Source organism: Aegilops tauschii, chromosome 5 (genome assembly GCF_002575655.3).
Source record: "Aegilops tauschii subsp. strangulata cultivar AL8/78 chromosome 5, Aet v6.0, whole genome shotgun sequence".
Classification (NCBI taxonomy): Eukaryota; Viridiplantae; Streptophyta; class Magnoliopsida; order Poales; family Poaceae; genus Aegilops; species Aegilops tauschii.
In genome coordinates, this window is record NC_053039.3 from 327,285,496 (window position 1) to 327,303,859 (window position 18,364).

At 41.9% G+C, this 18,364-nt stretch overlaps 1 long non-coding RNA gene across 1 annotated transcript; it reads right to left on the reverse strand.

Annotated features, from left to right (window-relative positions):
- Window positions 1–15,779: 15,779 nt before the first annotated feature.
- Window positions 15,780–17,418, reverse strand: LOC120965119 (uncharacterized). The gene is made up of 3 exons (XR_005757307.2): window positions 16,793–17,418; window positions 16,442–16,703; window positions 15,780–16,349 (listed from the first exon to the last, which is right to left on the reverse strand). It is a non-coding gene; the product is annotated as an uncharacterized lncRNA (long non-coding RNA).
- Between the last annotated feature and the right edge of the window lie 946 nt (window positions 17,419–18,364).

Here is an 18,364-nt window from a genome sequence, read left to right on the forward strand (position 1 = left end):
GCTGGTGTGAGCGTGACACCTTCCACCCAAATCGACCCCTCCACCAAATAAGCGCCGGCCTAAGCCATGGTGCATGCAGTATAGCCAAGATGTCAAGGAGGATTTGGCAGCAGAGAAGCAAATCGTGGTCGCACGCGCGGATGAGGTCGCGATGGTTGCCATTCGTGCCGACCCCCAGATCATGGAGGAGCACCTTGCCATTTGCTAGCTAGCTACGCCGGTTAAGCATGCTCGGTTTATCCGTTGCGTGTGCTGCTCCTGTCTTTCCTTCACAAATTCTAGTGAATTGTGCTATCTAATTTTACCATGCAATCTGTTGCTCTAGTGTATATGTTCTATATGTCGTGCAGTGTGGTGCTCACTAATTAACTATTTTGTTTATTAGTTGTCGTCTTCAATTAACTGTTTGGTTCAATTCTGCAAATGTGATGTTCAATTCTTCAGGCTGCAATTTTGTATTGTCTTCCATGTGAGAAATAAATCGAATTTATCTTTACAAAATACATGAGAAACGAATAGAATTGCTATATTTCCAAGTTGTCAAGCATGCTTGGTTTGGTTATACATTGTGCAATGTGGTGCCCAGTTAACATTTGGTTCATTTGTGTTGTGGTGTTTAGTTAACTGTTTGGTTCAATTCTACAATGCGATGTTCAATAGTTGTGGGTGCATTCTGTTATTCTATACCATGTGAGGAATAAATTGAATTTGGCTGTAGTAAATACATGAGAAACAAATACAATTTCTACAATTGGTTGTAGTTAACTGTTTGGCTAACTGTCTGATCTTCTATTAGGAGTATGTTATATTGTGCAATGTGGTGCTCAGTTAATGTTTGGTTCATTTGTTGTGGTGTTTAGTTATTTGCTTGGTTCAATTCTGCAATGCGATGTCCAATTATCGTGGGTAGAATTTTGTATTGTTGTGCATGTGACAATAAATCAAATTTGGCTGCACTTAATACATGAGAAACATATACAAGTGCTATATTTCCTAGTTCTTAATCATGCTTGGTTTGGGTAAATGGGTTTTCCATGTGGCTTGAATTAATCTGATGAATATTCAATGTGCTTATTTTTCATGAACATATTTTACTGATAGCATGCGAACCCTTACTTAACCTGATGACTAACTACCTTATATGTGTTGTAGGGAGACAATGGGAAGCACTGAGGTTGACAATCGAGGTTAGCACGTGCATGGTCCGTTCTCTAATAGCACATTATTGTGCAATTGGAGGAACCATTCTAATATTTTGGTTTTTAACAATTTGGTCTTGCACATGTGGTCCTGCTGTCAGAGGTTTTGACACACTGTTCGACCCTTTTTGCATATGGGGAAATGAGTTGTCCATGAATATCAATAAAATGAAGAAACTCAGAAAGATTGTTAGGATAAAGAAATTGGCGACAAAAAACAAAAAGATCTTTGTCTGCACAATGAAGAAGACATCAGTTCACTACAAGATGGTACTAACTTCTATACCTTGCCTTTTTCTTATTCCTTTGCCCCATTTCCAATATTGAGAAGATATTTATGCACATCCTTGTTTTCAGGCCTTTCCAAAGCAGTTCACTGATGATTACCTCTCAAACCACCTCTATGGTCAGGAGGCGAGGAAGGTTTTCATACAACACCCACGGTTCAATATTGAAGTGTTCCTGAAGAGGACGAAGGATGGACGGTCAATCATCCATAGGCACTGGCCTAAAGTTGCAAAGACCTTCAACAAGAATAAGGCTCAATATTCGCCTTCCACTTCAGCAGTTTTCCAGATGAGATGCATCTGTCTATATACCATCTATGATGCTAATTTCAAAAGGTTCTACATGTTGCATGTGGAACTTGCTGCTGGTGCAGTTGTGTAATGGGGTAGCTGAGTGCTGAAGCTATATCATGTTGTACTCTGATGTATTTCAAGTATGGAATTCTGATTCCTTAATATGGAAATGAAATATATTGTGTGATTAATATGAAATGTCAATTAGATTAATAAATGGATTATAAATAATCGGATAATTAGCCTACTAATGGCGAATTAGCCTACTAATGGCGAATTAGCCTACTAATGGTGAATTAGCCTGCTAATTGGGTTCTGCTATTGTAATCGGTTGTTGAAAAAATACCGTGGGCGATGACCTCAGGCAACGCACACAGTTTCTAGGAATAAACCATGTTGGATCAATGACCAATCACACACGACTTTCTCTTGAAAACTGTTTGCGTTAGGCCACCTTGAGCAAACGTTTACCACATAAAACCTGTGTGTGATGGACAACCTTTGCCACACAGTTTCTTCTACGGACCTTGTGTGATACATTCAATAACGCAAACGATTTAACGAGAAAAATTGTGTGTGAGGTACCTGTGAACGGAAACGTTTTCCTTGGAGCGACTGTGTGGGATGTACATATGAACGGAAACGTTTAGCTGGGACTGACTATGTGGGATGTACTTGCGACCGGAAACAATTTTGCCGTATAATTGTATTTTTTAGCTATACTGTATGTATTTCCATATTTGAGCGCTTGCCGGTCACACACGACCTCATTTTGCCGAGCGTGTGTGCCAGGAGGGCATATCTTCGATGGTTTCTGGGTCGTGTGGGAAGGACCCCCTATCTCCCACACTCACTTGGCGACGGTTCCAAATGTCGTCGCGGAAAGGGGTTAAAAACCTTTTGTTTAGGACCGACGCGTACCAGTGTATATTCTTAAATCATTTCTTTCTCGTTAAAGGGTGATGCTAAGTTATGGTTTAATTCTCTTGCTCCTGGTTGTGTGCGTAGTCCCTAGGATATGATTTACTACTTCTCTAAAAAATATTTCCCTGCTCATAAGAAAGAAGCTGCTTTAGAGGAAATATTTAACTTTGTGCAAATTGAAGAAGAGAGTCTCCCACAAGCTTGGGGGAGGCTTCTCCAGTTACTTAATGCTTTGCCTGATCATCCTCTCAAGAAAAAGGAAATACTTGATATCTTTTATAATGGACTAACCGATGCTTCTAAGGACCACCTAGATAGTTCTGCTGGTTGTGTTTTCATGGAACGACTGTTGAGCAAGCTGAATTACTATTGAATAATATATTGATTAATGATAATGATTGGACATTTCTTGAACCAAATCCTAAGCCGGATCCGAAGAAAAGAGGTATTCTATTTCTCAGTCCTGAAGATATGCAAGGGGCAAAGAAATCTATGAAAGAAAGAGGTATTAAAGCTGAAGATGTTAAGAATTTACCACCTATTGAAGAAATACATGGTCTTGATAACCCGACATAGGTAGTAGAGGTAAATTCTCTCTATAGATTTGATGAAGGTGATATTCCTCATAATAAGTCTGCTAGTCAATGCTTGGATGAGTTTGATAACTTTATTGTTAAACAAGAAAACTTCAATGGTTATGTTAGTAGTCAATTGAAACGTAATGCTTACATGCTCGACTGCTTGGGTGATTATATGAGTAGAACTGTTAGTATCTTAAGATTATTAGTAAGCATGCTTCCATGTTGAAAACTCAAGTATAACAATTACTCAAGGCTCAGGATGATTTTCTCAATGAGTTGAATAGTAAGAACAATGATAATGATGTTAGGGTTATGACCAGAGGTGGTATCCCGAGGGCCATCCTAAGAGAATTGAGCAAGATTCTTAGAGAATTAGTACTGATGCACCTAGTCCTCCTAGCAATAAAAAGAAAAAGAAAACTGACAGGACTTTGCATGCTTCTAGTGAACCTGTTATAGACACACCTGAGAATCCCAATGATATTTCTATTTCTGATGCTGAGACACAATCTGGTGATGAACATGAACCTAGTACTAATGTTAGTGATGATGGTCATGTTGATGCTCAACCTAGTAATGATAATGATGTGGAGGTAGAACCTGCTGTTGATCTTGATAACCCACAATCAAAGAATCAATGTTATGATAAGAGAGACTTCATTGCTAGGAAACATGGTAGAGAAAGAGAACCATGGGTCCAAAAACCCATGCCCTTTCCTCCTAAGCCATCCAAGAGAAGGGATGATGAGGATTTTGAGCGCTTTGTTGAAATTCTTAGACCTTTCTTCTTGCGTTTGACCGATATTATGAAACTGTCTCCTTCTGCTAAGTATATGAAAGATGTTTGTGACAAATAAAAGGAAGATACCGGAAGCTGAAATTTCCACCATGCTTGCTAATTATACTTTTAAGGGTGGAGTACCAAAGAAACTAGGAGACCCAGGAATACCAACTATACCATGCTCTTAAAACTGCTTTATGTGATTTGGGAGCCGGTGTTAGTGTTATGCCTTTGTCTTTATATCATAGACTTGAATCGAATAAGTTGACACCTAGTGAAATCTCTTTGCAAATGGCTGACAAATCAACTGCTATACCCATCGGTATTTGTGAGGATGTGCGTGTTGTGGTTGCAAACGTTACTATCTCAATAGAATTTGCTATTCTTGATATTCCCGAGGACGAAAGTATGTCGATCATCCTTGGTAGACCCTTTTTGAATACTGCAGGGGCTGTTATTGGTTGCAGCAAGGGCAATGTTACTTTTCATGTTAATGGTAATGAGCATACGGTACACTTTCCGAAGAAACAACCTCAAGTTTATAGTATCAATTCTATTGGAAAATTTTCAACCATTAGAATTGGAGGTTTTGAATTCCCTCTCCCTACTGTCAAAAAGAAATATGATATTCTTATTGTTGGGGACATGCATATCCCCGTTGAGGTAACCTAGTGTTATTAAAAAAAATCTCCGGTTTCATGTTATTCGAAAGAAGTTTGTTAATAAGACTTGATCAACCTTGTTAATGGATCCCTTTTGATGAGCATGAGATGGATGAATTTAGGAAGCACAACTTTATGTACCCCCTTTTTAATTTTTGTTATTTAGAATAAATGAAGCAAAAATAGTATTATCTGTCTATTTTCTGAATTATCCCTGCAATAAAAAAATGTCCCAAAAATAAAAGTTCTCCAAATGCCCTGAAAATTTAGTATGATTTTTTATAGAATATTTGAGAATTTTTGGCACTGAGAACACACCAGGGGGCTGCACCAGTGGACCACAAGGGTGGAGGGCGCGCCCCCTGCCTTATGGGTCCCACATGGGTCCCCCGTACTTATTCCAGCACCCATCCACTTTGTCTTCCTCCTGAAAAAATCATCCCGTTGCTCAAACCCGTGTTCTAGCTCATCTTGCTGCCATTTTCGATCTCCTTGTGCAAAGCTCCATTTGCAAAACTGTTTTGGGGGATTGTTCTTCGGTATGTGACTCGTGCAATGGTCCAATTAGTTTTTGTTCTTGTGCTTTATATATTGCAAATTTTTGCTGCTGTGGTGACCTTGTTCTTGAGCTTGCATGTCAAATTTATATGGTCCAAAGTAGTTTTGATGCATGATTTAGCCTCTAGACACTTGGAGGAGTAGTTGCTATCAATCTTGTGGAGTTTGGTTCTCTTTTATTTTGAGTCACTAAAAATTTCAGAAATTTTTCAGAGGAAGAAAAATGTTTAGGAGGATATACCAAAGTGGTTCCTCGAGGAAGCAAGCCCCAAGGCTCGCGATACGTGAGCCGGACCTCGATCCACCAAGGGAAGCTCAAGTGCAGCCTTGCGAATGGCCATTGGATCAATTTATGGTTCATGCTGGCTTCAAGGAGGAATTTGACGCATATGTACAAAATGCTGATCTTGAGGACTTCGTGTCAGGTAAGTGCCGACAGTACTATCACCTCATTGATTCATTCATGCGAAGATTTGAATTTACATGTAAGCGTAATACTCATTCTGTTCTGTTTGATCTATATGATAAATCATATACCATGGACCTTGAAGATTTTAATGATGCATGCAAAATTCCATAGTGGGGCATTCATAGTGAACCTCTCAAAACTGAATACAATGATTTCCTCGCTAGCATCACTGTGGGAGAAACTAGAAATATCACACAAGCTACCATAGGGAGCATTCACTTTCCTGCCATACATTATTTTGCTCTCTTTAAAGGTAGATGCATTAATGGTAAACATGACCGTAGCCACCTTTGTGCATCGGATCTTAGTGTCTTCAAGTGTGCGGTAACGGGTGATAGACGATATAACTCGGGGGCTATTATTGCAAGGAGGTTACACCTTAATGCTAAAGATGGAGATTTCTTTGGTGGGATTTATGCCACCCGTTTAGCTAATTCTCTCGGGGTTCCCGACATTGAGTTACCACCTGCTTTCCTTGATTATAATGCTTTGGTACGCTACCAGTTTCTTGTGAGGAACGACCAATCCCTCCTGTATCGACTAATCTTTGACAGGCAGCGTGTTGTCCATATCACCCTTCCTGCTCCTGCATTCTTTAACATTTAGGCAAAAGGGAGATATTTTATAACTAAAGAGGAGGCGAACGAGTACGAGAGAGAGGCGGAGGCCGCTTGCCTCCACACTGCAGCCCTTCAGGCCAGTCGTGGCCCTAGACCAACTTAGGCCAAAAGCCCAGGCTTCGGGGAGTACATATTTCTCACCGACATTACATTCATGTTCACACACTCATTCCAGTTGTCGGTGTTCATACTCTTTCATTGTATTATCCATGCTAGTTTATTTTTCTTTTTCTCGCTTTCTTCTTGTGTGTTTGAACTTTATAGAAAATCCAAAAATATTAGCTGTAGCTTCTTTTTAGTTTCCTTTCCATGTTTATTGAGTAGTACTATTAAAAGAAAACCCAGAAAGATTTCTCGTTCTTCTTTTGCTTGTTGGGAGCTTCCCCATGTAAATAGTTTTCCTCGTTCTTGTTTTACTTTCTTCAGAAAAACAAAAACTCCAAAAATATATTTCAGTGTGTTTCTTCGAAATTCTTTTTCCTTTCTTTGGGTCGAGAGGAGAAGACCATGATGAAAATGTTTAGTGGCTCTCATATGCATTATTGTTGATCTAACAAAGAGCCCATATTGCCTTGTCTTCTCCTTTAAATAAATGTTTGCAGATTCCAGCTTAGTCCAATGCACGTGCACTATTATTATTATTCACACCGTTCGGTTGTGCAAGTGAAAGGCAATAATGACGATATATGATGAAATGATTGCGATGAGGAAAAGCTGGTATGAACTCGACCTATTTTGTTTTCGTAAATATGATTAGTCCATCATTCTTCATTCAGCCCATTATGAATGAAACATGTTTGCAATGACAATAAGAGATTATAGTTACTCATGCCATGCTTAATTAGCTAGGAGTTTATAATGGTTTACCTTGCGTGCCAACATGCTTTTAAAATGATTGTGATGTCATATGATAGGATGGTATCCTCCTTTGAATGATTCGAGTGGCTTGACTTGTCACATGTTCACGTATGTAGTTGAAACAAAATCAACATTGCCTCCATGATATTTATGTTCATGGTGATTTATATCCTACTCATGCTTGAACTCAATATTGGTTAATCTCAATGCATGTTTATGACTGTTGTCGCTCTCTAGTTGGTCGCTCCCCAATCTTTTGCTAGCCTTCACTTGTACTAAGCGGGAATACTGCTTGTGCATCCACTTTCATAAACCCAAAGTTGTTCCATATGAGTCCACCATACCTACCTATATGTTGTATTTACCTGTCGTTCCAAGTAAATTTGCATGTGCCAAACTCTAAACCTTCAAATAATAATCTGTTTTGTATGCCCGAATCGCTCATGTAGCGACTGTGGGTTGTCAGTATCTTCCATGCTAGATGGGTCATTATCACGATGAGTGTTGATTCACTTGTCATTCACGAGAAAGTGGCTGATATTCTGGATGCCTAGTTCCATGCTCAAATCAAATCAAAATATAACTTCAAACAAACTCCCCAGGACTGTTGTTTGTATGGACGGTACCCGTTGTTTCGGACCAGCCGTGGAGTGTGCTTGGTGGTGGAGGGGGAGTAAAAACATTACCATTCTGTTTGGGAACCGCCTACACTACAAGAAATATGTCAACTTATGACCACCACTATTGGTCACTGAATGGTCATAGTTTTCCTTTTGTGACCTTTTTGTGACCAAAAATAGATGGTCAAAAGCTGGCCGTCGTAAACTGGAATTAACGACATTTCTTCTGGTATGGTCGTAGACGTTTATGACCCAAAAAAAGGTCGTAGATTTAACGACCAATTATTTTGGTCACTAGCAATCCACCCACACCACGTCAGATCCACCGTGGCAAGCTGACGTGGCAGAATTACGACCAAATGAAAAGGTCGTAACATAGAATCATCCCGGTCCATTTCGGCCGTCTACATGGGCCAAGCCCAATAATTCAGCCCATTTAGTTTTTTTCTCTTTGTTTTGCTCATCTGCATGGGCCTGGCCCAATAATTTGGCCTTTTATTTTCTGGGAATGGAGCCTTTTTCTGATGATTTTTTTTAAACTCCACTATTGTTTTGGGCCACAGCCTTTTTAGTCTAGTTCTAATTTGGGCCTTGGCCTTTTTATTTTCTTGGATGCAACCTTTTACCAACTTTTTTTTTACAGTCAACTCTTTTTTTAGGCCCAAGCCTTTTTAGTCAAATTCTTGTTTGGGCCTTGACCTTTTTGCAGTCCAACTCAATTTAGAGCCCAATTAATCCAAATAATATTCTGTGATCCAAACAAAACTCAAATAATTCAGAAAATGCATAACTACACAACTTCGAAACTGCACATAGCCATCACAAGTTCACTGGTTCCAAAATGAGCCATCACAAGTTCACTGGTTCAACAACAAGTGCTCCCAGGTTCACAAGATCCCAAGTTCACAAGTGCTCCCAGGTTCACTTGCAAAGTGCAAAATGCAACATACTGCATAAGTTCACGACCTACTACGACATAACTTCCCAGCCTTCAAACTACGACAAACTGCATCAGATCAGAGGTTCAAAGACAAACTGCACAGCCATCAAACTACCTTAGCTCCAAAGAGAGCCATCAAGTGGGCTAACTTCTCTTCCTGCTCTTGAGACTTCTTGCGCAGCAGCTCAAGTTCCTTGTCGCGTGCAGCTTCAGCTTCTTCTGCCTTCATCTTGATTGCCGCCAATTCTTCTTGCATCACTTCAGCTTGAAGCTCGGACCTCTCCAGCTTCTGCTCAAGGTCACGAACATGAGCAGCCACTTCAGCAGTTGCTTTGCCGGAGTTGTTCTTAGATGACTGGAGCCCAACATTCCCGAGGAATGTGCTTTGCTTGACTTCGGTCTTGAGCACTTCTTCGACAATTTCAACAGCAGACTTTGGCTCTTCACCTTCTGGTATCGGCGCGTCCTTCATTTTTTCCATCTCAAGCTAGCATATGGAGGAAAATGATAGGCATTAGTGGGAGATCTATTTCACATTTTGCAAACCAAACCAAGCAAGAGAAACCAAACCAGCACACTAATGGATTATTTGAAGTAACCAAACCAGCACACAAAATCTATACATTATTTTACTCAAACTCAAACAGAAGAAGATGATGACTAGTAACTTGACAACATTATTTGACTAGTAACTTATGTGACCTGGAGACATGCGATTGGAGCAATATGATCGCTTCATTAAGCCTAGAATGGTGGTTCTATATAAGATGGCTTCCCGAGTGAGCCGATCATCAAACTAACATTCAGATCAAATTTCATCATATCATAAAAAATGCAACAAATAGCTACAGCAAGTTCTGATATCTTTGTTGAACTATCAAACAGCATCAAAGCATGGAACATAGCGTGTGTTCTTGAGTGGCTCCGAATCAAACAACATCAAATCATCAAAGCATCAAACAGCATCAAAGCTGGCTGTGAATCAAACAGGGCATGGACAAAGCATGGAGTGACTTACTATAGCAGTCTTGACTGGCTTCGAAAACCCGTGCTTCTTGCTGTTGTGGGTGGCCTTAAACAAGTCAATCGCAGACAGCTCCTCACCCTTACGCTCTTCTTTCTGAAATGTTTTTCAAGAAAAATCAAAATGTTATTCAGCAAGAATCAGAAATGTTATTCAACGAGGATCAAACGGTAAGGTCTCTAGAGAAAAGTTCTCACAGTGGCAAAAGTGTGTGCTGTGTAGTGCCTGGAACCAGTTCTCTGATTGTACACGACTTTTTCTCGATTCATCTTGTTCGACACACAGGTTTCCTACAAAAAAGCATACTGTCAGCATGATCTAGCACTAGCATATCATGTGCAGAACATAAAGCATCAAACAAAGCATAGACAAACCTTGTGTCTTGGGGTAGACCACATCTCCACCAGAGCTTGCCATTCACCATCCGTCAGATCTGGAACCGGAGACTTAATGCTGACTTTGTTTGCGGCTACGGTGTCAAAATACTTCTTCTTGATCTGATGGCGTCTATTCTTTGAATGTTTCTGCAGAATATCTTTGCACGCGGTCTTGATGGTCTCCGAGTCCGTATTCATCTCAAAATTTGCCTACCAAGACAGCAAACAAGGTAGGAACAATATTAGTGATCATGCATAGGTGTAACAGAAAATAGATAGCACATTAACTATGAAACAAGTAGCTTACAGCAACTTTCCCAATGTAGTTCTCCAATAGACTAGCATTTCTTTTGTATAGCTTGAAGTGAGGAAGAACCGGAAGATGGCTTCTTGCAACGAGTCCACACTCAGAAGCAAGCTTTGCTGCCTGTAGAGGCTTCTCTGGACGCTTCATCCCTTTGGCAATTTGGATAGGCACCTTGCTACCAAGCGACTTGGTGATTCTCTCTAGCCCTTTGCCCTTTCTAAGTCTAGTCTTGGTAGTAATTGCATCTGAAAATGAAATTGAACTCATAAATTAGAATAGAAATCGACAAATGCAGGAATCGACAAAAGCATACATGATCATTCCATTTGGAAAATGCACTAGTAAAAGATAGCATTGCAAAGGTCAACTTGCCTGATTGAAGCACAAGCTGCTGTTCTTCTTCATTGATGACAGCATTCATGTCAATAGAAGGTGCATCAGGGCTGAGGTCTGTGTGGACAGTGCCTGCTTCATCAATGCAGATAGTTCCTCCTTCATCTAGGCAGACAGTGCCACTTCCATCCATGCTGAGAGTGGTTCCTTCATCCATGGCCGGCAACTCATCACCCATTTGCACCGAGGTCTCAGAGTCCACGCGCAGCAGACTTTCCTGATGGTCCGTCGCAGTCGCCATCTTTGCTTTCTACCTTGTGACTCTATCATGGGCAGGTTCATCAGGTTCCAGGATCCTCTTTTTTTGTCCTGGAGCTGGGGCCATCACCCTTCCTGGAGGCATTGCAGTAGATGTTTCTGAGCTCTTCTTCTTCTTACCGACTGTCTTCATAACACCAGGCCTCTTCGTCCTAGATTCCTTCAGTGCCTCGTATAAACAGCACGAAAAAAGGATTTGATCACAAGAGAAATATGTGAGCACAAGGAAACACATAGCATAAAAGAACCCCAACCCTCCAAGCAAGACAGAGTTTGCACCTTAACAGTCTTGTTCACTACAACATCATCCACTTCCTCTCCATCAATAACTTCGTCCTCCTTAGGATTGTACTCTGGGTCATCATTGATAACTCCACTACCTTCTTGAACGTCATCACTTCTACCTTCTTGTACACCATTTGGTTTCCTAAGCATCGACGCTATTGCACCGATGCCAAGGGACTGGAACATCCGATTGTTCCTCATGATATTTCTAGCCCTAACCTTCTCGTACTCGGTGAGAGGCTCTTCTTTGCATGATAAAGGAAACGTAACTATTAGGTGAATGTTTGGAATGCATGGACAGACAACCAAACATATCTTATGATATTTTATTATCATTTAATCCTAGTTATTCAGGTAAGGAAGACTAACAGCACACAGGCACAATTAAGCCAGCTTATTCAGATTGCAGCAATACATTTCACTTAGTATATTAAGACAAAGATTTTATGAAACTAACAGTATAACCACAAGGAGCAAGTTGCATACCAACGGTTGGCCTCATGTTTGACCTTGTCCTCCTTGCCATGGATGATCTTGAGGTGGTTGGAACGTTTCTATAATAGCTTGCAAAATAAAATAAACAAGAATGAGATATAACAGGGACAAAGTAGAATGATGCACTTGTATCAATAAAGGAAAGCACTTGAACCAGCATGCACACACAGGTGTAGCAATGCATCAGTAATAATACATGTGAAGCAAACTTGCTGGATCAACAATATAGTGATGTAGTTAAACTAATTAAGCAACCATGTAATTGCACTAAACAAGCATGCATGTACACAGGAAGGATATGAAGCATGCCTTAAAATCTTGACTACATAAAGCAGGGGGTAGCAATGTACATAACTCAACTAAGTTAATTGGTGTCATTACATAAAAGTAGCACAAAGTAACAAACTAACACAGCCAGACAATCAAAAGAATAAAGCTCAGAGAAATGGCAGATGGACTTAATCATTTAGTAATGAACACCATGAATTAACTAGACCAACCCAGAGAGCATATATCACACCTACATTAACTACTCTAGTAGTGCAGTGAGCAGGAAGCTTTCTATATGAACAACAGAGTCCCATAGGAAGCAATGAGAGATCAGCACTGCCACTGACCAATTTAGCAAACCCAGGAACATAGCTATGGAACTAGATCATCCATATGTAAACCAAAGCATGGTAGGAGCTCACAGGATAGAAAACAAACATGAATGGGAACCTACAAGCCCTAGATAGCATGGGAACAACAACTACAGAGCTTTAGATTTAGTGGTGACCATAATCAAGAACAAATAACAGGATTGACAGCAGAGGGAGAGGGAGATGGAGATGGACAATAACCTGCTTTTGTGGTGGTGCGTCGTGGTAGCCGTGCTTGAGCTCCTCCTCCTGATGCTGCTCAATGACCTGCAGGAAAAACAAGGCCATGGATGAGATGCCACAGGGCATCCACATGACAACGCAAAACATCAAGCAACAATCTAGAATAATATCAAGCCACAGGCCATGTCAGAGTCATTGACAGGGATGCACAATCAAATAGAGCATACAAAATCTAGAATAAAGAACCAACTCCCCACAAAACCCTAACCCCATGAATCCAACCCCATACACAATCAGATTACTCATCATAATCAATGTGCAGTAGCACATTCTCATCAGAATGGAACAGAAAAAAGAATTATGGACATTCTCATAGGCATGCATGATTTGCTATATCAACCCATATAGACCAACAACAATTGCAAGTAAGTGGCTTTGTGTAGGCTAACCCCTGAGAACATGCACATACTCTTCACAACAATTGAAATCATGCATAGGGAGGCAATTTAGAACATGCACTTAGACCCCCATGAAACCAATGAACCCTAACCACATGAACCCCATGAACCAGAGGGAGATCATCCCCATGAATCCCCATCGATCCTACCCCATGAACCAAAGAGCAACGTATAGCCTAACCCTAACCCCATGAATCCTAACCCTAACCCGCGTCGATCCATCCCCATGAACCCTAGAAGAACCCATGAGGGGGATCTACCGAACCCTAGAAGATCTAAACATCGAGGGGAGATGGATCGAGGAGAGCAACGCACCTGCCGTCATCGATCGTCGATGATGTAGATGATGTAGTCGCCGTTGTCGATGTAGCCACCGTCGTCGATGTAGTCGTCGTCGTCGACGTAGTCGTAGCCGGGGCGGTCGATGTAGCCGTAGATGTCGTCGACGTAGCGGCCGTCGTGGAGGGGAGAGGGGAGGGGGGATTCGTCGTCGGGGAGGTGCGGAGTAGGGGAGGGGCGGCGGGGCTGCGCGGAGCAGGGGAGGGGTGGCTAGGGTTGTGGGGTGGCTAGGGTTGTGGGGATTCGCCGGGGAGAGGCGGAGCAGAGGACGGTCGGCGGGGCGGCGCGGAGCAAGGGAGGGAGTGGTCGTCGGCGGGGTGGTGCGGAGCAGGGGAGGGAGGGAGAAGCTAGGGTTCGTCGGGGAGAGGGGAGGGGAATGGGGAAATTTTGGGAGGGGAGGGGAGGGGATCCCGCGTGTTAGTGGGAGAGGGAGTGGTGGGACCCGCCTGGTAGTGGGAGAGAAGTGGTGGGAAATTTTGGTGGGGTGGGAGGGAAAATTTGGTGCTAGGAGGGAAATTTTGGTGGGGTGGGAGGGAAATTTTCACCAGTTTTTAGAGGTTTGGAGGCAGAAAAAATCAGGTTTTTTTGTAAACTTTGTAGAAATCATGGTTACAATCATAGCGAATAGCTCAAGAAAACACCGGTATTGCAAGTTTAGTATTTTTGCTAGTTGGTAGGCCACATTTGATGATGTTACGCGGGGGTCTCCCATTTTTTATTTTATTTTTGAATTTTTTACGATGTTTTCAAAAACCGGCCGATTTCGTCGCGGCGGCCGTCCGTGGCTAGGGTTTGAGTCATGCCAATCTGTTGTCGATTCTTTGATGAAATGCCTACCTGTGAAGCTAAAAATGATTTTTGGCAAAAATAACGGGCAAGCTATGGAGGACCCGCAGTTCAAATTCCAACCGGTTCCAGCTGAATCGGCCGAAGGTGGTCTGAATGGCCAGGAGTAGCTACGAGGGTCGGAAATGCATGCTTTTTGGCGACCGTCCGTAAAACAGGGTCTACTTTGAGATAGACATGGAATGGCGTCGTTTGGGGTGACCCTCCTTGTAGCCGCTTCACGAAAAACGCATGTCTTTACATTCAAAAAATGAAAAACGGTTTTTTTGTTAAACAAGTTGGAACCTCGCTTTGGCAACATTGTTTGCCATCACAAGATGGAGGCATGCGCCAAATTTGGGCATATTATCAAAAACTATTCAACGGATGCGGCCATATCATTGCTAGTTTGGCTTGAAAGCCATGAATCTTCGTTCATGGTAGGTCGTTTTTTAGAACACTTTTTCAAGAAAACACTGGTATTGCAAGTTTAGTATTTTTGCTAGTTGCTAGGCCACATTTGATGATGTTACGCGGAGGTCTCCCATTTTTTTGATTTTTTATGATGTTTTCAAAAACCGGCCGATTTCGTCACGGCGGCCGTCCGTGGCTAGGGTTTGAGTCATGCCAATCTGTTGTCGATTCTTTGATGAAATGCCTACGTGTGAAGCTAAAAATGATTTTTGGCAAAAATAACGGGCAAGCTATGGAGGACCCGCAGTTCAAATTCCAGCCGTTCCAGCTGAATCGGCCGAAGGTGGTCTGAATGGCTGGGAGTAGCTACGAAGCTCGGAAATGCATGCTTTTTGGCGACCGTCCATAAAACAGGGTCTACTTTGAGATAGACATGGAATGGCGCCGTTTGGGGTGACCCTCCTTGTAGCCGCTTCACGAAAAACGCATGTCTTTAGCATTCGAAAAATGAAAAACGATTTTTTTGTTAAACAAGTTGGAACCTCGCTTTGGCAACATTGTTTGCCATCACAAGACGGAGGCATGCGTCAAATTTGGGCATATTATCAAAAACTATTCAACGGATACGGCCATATCATTGCTAGTTTGGCTTGAAAGCCATGAATCTTCGTTCATGGTAGGTCGTTTTTTAGAACACTTTTTCAAGAAAACACCGGTATTGCAAGTTTAGTATTTTTGCTAGTTGGTAGGCCACATTTGATGATGTTACGCGAAGGTCTCCCATTTTTTTGATTTTTTTTGAATTTTTTACGATGTTTTCAAAAACCGGCCGATTTCGTCGTGGCGGCCGTCCGTGGCTAGGGTTTGAGTCATGTTTTTAGCATTCAAAAAATGAAACTTATATTGTTTCATACACGAGCATGCACAAAAACCGATAATTTTATCTTTCATCCATGAGCATGCATAAAAAAATTCAATTCCCATCAATTACCAAACTGAATATTCATAATTAAGAAATTGACATGTTTAGATGGCACTGTCATACAGCATCCATGAGCATGCACAAAATTAAACCTGACATACTTAACATTGACATGTTCAGATTACACTAAGAAGCTTAAACCTAACATGCTTAACATTGCCACTTCATTTCTTAACATCTTCACTCCTCCTTCTTCTCCTTCATCAACCTGATGCGCTCAGAGTGGTGAATCCCAACGCGGATGTACTCCTCTACCACAATTGGCATGGTCCTGTCGCCAAGCTGTGGGATTGCAGGCGCCACCACCATCACGAGGTCATTGTCAGGCACCACCATTGCGAGGTCATCATTAGGCACCACAATCGCGAGGTCGTCGTCAGCCACCACCATAGCAGGGTCGTCGTCCGCCACCACCATAGCAGGGTCCTCGTCAGCCACCACCATAGCAAGGTCGTCATCCGCCACCACCATAGCAGGGTCGTCGTTAGCCAGAATAGGCTGCTCCTCGGCATCCCCGCTCTACTCCTCGTCATCCCCGCTCTGCTCGTCGTCATCCTCGCTGCTGCTCCCATTGCCTGGCCAAATGCAACAAAGTATGAACATGGTGTTGTCGTCGTGCAGGTAGAGGAAGCCAAAAGGATAGGAAGAAGAGAGGCAGAGAGCTTACTGGCATCGTCGTCGTGCTGGTAGTACATGCGGCACATGGTGTTGTCAAACATCTTCACGGTGCACATGGCGTCGCCGTCGTAGCGGAAGACAAGGAAGTGCCCGAGCTGTAGCTCATGGGCGCGGGCGAACTACTCCCAGCCGGGCCCTGGGTACATGTGGCCTTCACCATCGAACACCACCAACACGTCCCACAGCCTGCGAAGCCCGCTGCCGGCAGGCTCACGGCCGGCGAGCATCTTTGCAAACTTGTCAGGCAGCCTCTGCAGCGAGGGTCAAGCAGTAGTTAATTGTGCCAATCAAGCACTAGACAGCAGAGTGATGATAAAGAAATGAGTGATGATAAATATACCTGCCTACTGCAAGATTTCTCAATTACGATCTCGAAGAACTTGAAACCTTCCAAGCTAGCCATCTCACTTCTCTGAAAAGCAGCATTGTAAATTAAACAACAAGTTACCATAAACAGGACTGGACATAAATAGGAAACAAGCGCTTCAAAAAAGTAGAGTATCAACATTTCAGGTAACCACAACAAGAATAACAACAGCAACATCAAAATATTGTTTCTGAACATTGGCATCAAATCAATACAAACACTGAATTAACATGCACAAATATACTACAATCAATATATAACAGCCAACATTTCAATCCATGGACACCAAATGACAGAAAAGGTGTTAAGGCACATGTTCAGAAACCATCAAATTTGGACAGATATGTTCATAAGTGGAGATATATATACAGTTTACTTCAGAAACCATCAAATTTGGACAGATATGTTCATAAGTGGAGATATATGGACAGCAACCATCAAATTTCGAACATCTCCAGTTTACTTCAGAAACTGAACCACACAAATCATCGAAAGAAACAGAAAACAATCTCAATGTTCAGTCACACTGCACAAATATTCAATCTCAATCTCAATGGCAAAGCAATTTGCTACTATAAAAGGACCATATCTGCCCATGTCTACTCTAAAAGGCATATCTGCCCATATCTATAAACGAACATATCTATATCTATAAATGAACATATCTGCCCATATCTATAAATGAACATATCTATATCTATAAATGAACATATCTGCCCATATCAAATATCTATAAATGGGCAGACATGTAGATATGGCAGATATCTACATATCTAATCCAACATATGGGCAGATATCTGCATGAACATATCTATATCTATAAATGAACATATATGAACATATCTGCCCCTTTGCATATCTATAAATGAACCATATGGGAAGATATGAGTCTGATCTTACTAGTGTCAGAGCCAAGTTGGATATTTACTACATGTGTTTGCCAAGGCCTCAATTTGGAATACTACTATAAATGGCAATGGCCTCAATTTGCTACTACTCTATCTTGGCAAAAACAAGGACATTTCTGATGGCAAAAACATCAACAACACTTTGTTTTCTTCTTCTACTCATTCCATATTTTGCTAGCACCAAAAACATCAACATCAACAGGGCCTCAATAGTAGATAAGAAACCTAATCTATCTACTTTAACTAATTTGAACCATATCATATTTTGCTACTATGTTAAGAGGAAGGATTCAAATCATATTTTGCTAAGTCAGTGAGCTTAGTTGTGGGCTTTCAAATTATCTAACCCAAATTTCCAAACGAACCCTAATCCAAGGCCAGAACAACACCACTCCACCCACTCCCCCCTTCCATTCGAATCAAACCCTAACCGAATCTAATCCCTAATCCATTCAAACCCTAATCGAATCCAGTAAACAGCAGCAGAAAACCCTAACCTATCAGAAGAGGAAGGAGTTGCGGGAGAGGAAGGAAGTGGATTCAAACCTCCAGCGGTCGGCGGCGGCGGTGGCAGAGAGGAAGGAGATGAGTTGCGGCGGCGGCGACGATGACAGAGAGGAAGGAGTTGCGGGAGAGG